At 37.3% G+C, this 3,191-nt stretch overlaps 1 pseudogene; it reads left to right on the forward strand.

The window, feature by feature from the left end:
- The first annotated feature begins 834 nt into the window (after nt 1–834).
- LOC123249588 lies at nt 835–1,181 on the forward strand (annotated as a pseudogene).
- The last annotated feature ends 2,010 nt before the right edge of the window (nt 1,182–3,191 follow it).

Raw genomic sequence — 3,191 nt, forward strand, 5'->3', positions numbered from 1 at the left:
TCTGCTTCCTCAATACACAATACCTTCTGAACCCTTTGCTTCCAATACCTTGTCCACAACTACTCCCTGAGAAGTTACCAGTGACCTCATAATTGCCAGATCTGTTGACTTTTTCTCTCATCCTCATCTTTTTGCACCTTTTTATCTTGCTCACCATCTCTTCTTTCTGTATCTTCTCTTTGCTTGGCTGCTATAATACTGTTTTGTTCTGTTTCTCCTATCTGTTTGATGTCTCCTCAGTTCTATTTGCTAGATAAATCATTCATCTCCTGTCCTGCTAAGTGAGAATGTGCTCTGTCCTGGGTCCTCTTCTTTTTCTTTACACAATCTCTTAATGAACTTAGCTGTTATGATAGATTCAATGATTAACTCTAAGTGCAGGTGACTCAAAAATCTATAAATCCAGCCCTAAACCTTCTCCAGAATTTCAGTCCTTCATCATCATGCCTGCCAGATATTTCCATTTGGATGCCCCTGTGGCAACTAAACTCAACATATCCAAAAGTGAACTTCATTATCTTTCCCTTAAATGCTCCCTCCCAAACTTTATTCTCTCTCTTGAGGGTACTCCCAACCTGCCAATCACTTGGGTTGGTCATCATAGTTAGCAATGAATCTTCCCTTCCTCTCATTCAAATAGGTCTAGTTTTTAGGAAGTTTTTCTTTTTTAAAAAATCTAAATTTTCTGCTTTTCAAAGCTTCATTTATTGCTCTTTGGGGAAGGTATCATCATTGCAGCCCCGTGGGACCAGCAGTCCCAGCCTCTCCTCTTCCTGACTCACCATTATTCACTCTCACCGAAACCTAAGTCAGATAGACAGCCTTACCACTGCCATGACATTCAAAGACATGGGCAAGGCCTCTATGGAGCCCAAAGTGGCCATTCACTGGATTGGAATCATTCTCAGCAAAGCAAAGTTAAATCCCTTGAGAAGGTGTGTGCTGACCTAATTAGAAGAGCCAAAGTAAAGAACTTGAAAGTGAAGAGATTTGTTCAAATATCCATTAAGACACTTTGAATCATAACCTGAAAAACTCCTTATGATGAAGGTTCAAAGACTTGGTATGGTTTCCAGATGAGTATCCTCACTGATTTGCACAGTCCTGAAATTGTTAAACGGATTATTTCTATCCTCATTGAACCAGATGTAGAGGTTCAAGTCACCATTGCAGATGCCTAATCAATCATCTCTTTTAATAAATTGATTACAACTATCAAATTTTTTTATATCTTTGGAATATAATCAAACTCTGGTCTACAATTCAATTTAGTCTTAGGAGATGGTTGTGACTTGTCTGGGTGTTACAAAGATGGTGTATCAGATGCTGGACTTTGGATTCCTGTGACCAGATTTCTGTTTTGTTTTAAACTTTGGTTTACTATAGATGAGCTTTTAAATTAAGCAAAAATTTAACCTAAGGAAGTCTGACTTAAGTACTTAACAGGGGTTGTTTGAAATTCATCATAGGAGAATATGAGTAAACTATTATGATTAAGATTTGTATTAAATAGATACATTTCTCTTTCCTGCCCTAATTTATTTGGTCAAATCAGTTTTTATTACCATCATTTCAATACATTCTGAGTATATTCTCCATTAATATTCAAATAAAAATTTCACCTATTGTTTCTACTCCTGCTCTCTGGAGACAAGCAAAATGAGTTTAATTCCTCTTGCTCATGACAGTCCTTGAAATATCTGAGGACAGCCATCATAGAACAATCATCATGTTCTACCTTTCCCCCAATTCTTCTCTTCTCCTCAGTAAACAGTCCCTTCGTCTGATCCTCAAGTAGCATGACCTCAAAACCAGTGGAAGTAATGGCCCAGTGAAAATAAGAATGGAATTAAAGTTAGATTAAGTGGGTTCAAATGTACCTCTGCTACATACCATTCCCTGTTACCCTGAGCAAATAATTTAATCTTACTAGGCCTCATCTATAAAGTAAGAGCCTGGCTAGGTAGCCTCTAAGATCCCTCCTAGCTTTAAATTTACCATCTACCTATGATCTGACCATTTGCAACTTTCCAATGTCCTTCTTAATAAGCGGGCACCAGAACTGAACTGAACAATACAGGATGTGAAAAACAAACAAACAAACAAGACAATTCTAGATATACTCTAATCAGGACAGAGTACAATGGAACTGTCATCCACTACATTGTGGTACATGATAAGGCAATTAGGTGCAGGTGGTAGATAGAATACAGGGTCTGAAGTCAGGAAGATTCATCTTTCTGAGTAAAATCTGACCTCAGACATGTACTAAATATGTGACCCTGGGTAACCACAACTCTGTTTGCCTCAGTTTCCTCATCTTTAAAATGAGGAAATTGTAAACCATTCAGTATCTTTTCCAAGAAAACCCAAATGGATAAGACTGAAAAATGGCTCAATAATCACAACAACATGGTACATCAGAAAATGTGACATTTGGGGAATTAGACAATATGGGCTTAAATCCGGTCTCTACTATGTGCTAGCTTCATGACCCAGTCCTTAATTTTCTCATCTGAAAAATAAGGGCATTAAGTTAGATGACTTCAGCAGTCCTACCTAGCTAGACATCTTTGATCTTATTCTTGATTGCTCTGTTTCTCTTAATTCAACCTGACATTACTTCTCTTGACTATCTCATCAACTGTTGACTGTTGGCTCATGTTGAGTTTTCAATCCACTAAAACCCAGAGATATTTTTCAAACTACTCTCAAGGTGTAATACTGTCATTTGTACTTATGAAGCTGATTTTTATGGACCTTCTAATTCTAAGACTCCCATTTGTCCTTCTTAAAATTCAGCTTATTCGATTTGGCTAAGGTACTAACCTGTCATGATCTTTTTGATTCCTAATACTGTCATCCATTATCTTACATATCCTTCCCACTTCTGTGCAAATTTGATAAGCATGTCATCTCTGCCTTTATCCAAGACCTTGATAAAAATGTGAAAAACCAAACCTACAAAAACAGCATAGTGCCAAGCACAGATGCTTAGGGCACATCATTAGAGAACTCCTACCAAGTTAAATATATTACAGACTATTCCTTGGTTTTGCTCATTCCAACAGTTTTAAATTCATCTAATTGCATGGTTCCACTTTTCTCTATATTTTCCACAAGAATAACTTGGAAGTCTTTCCTAATCTCTGCCTTCAGAATCCTTCTGTTCCTGAAAGGTTCAGCTCAAG

The sequence above is a fragment of the Gracilinanus agilis genome, chromosome 5 (genome assembly GCF_016433145.1).
Source record: "Gracilinanus agilis isolate LMUSP501 chromosome 5, AgileGrace, whole genome shotgun sequence".
NCBI classification, from domain to species: domain Eukaryota; kingdom Metazoa; phylum Chordata; class Mammalia; order Didelphimorphia; family Didelphidae; genus Gracilinanus; species Gracilinanus agilis.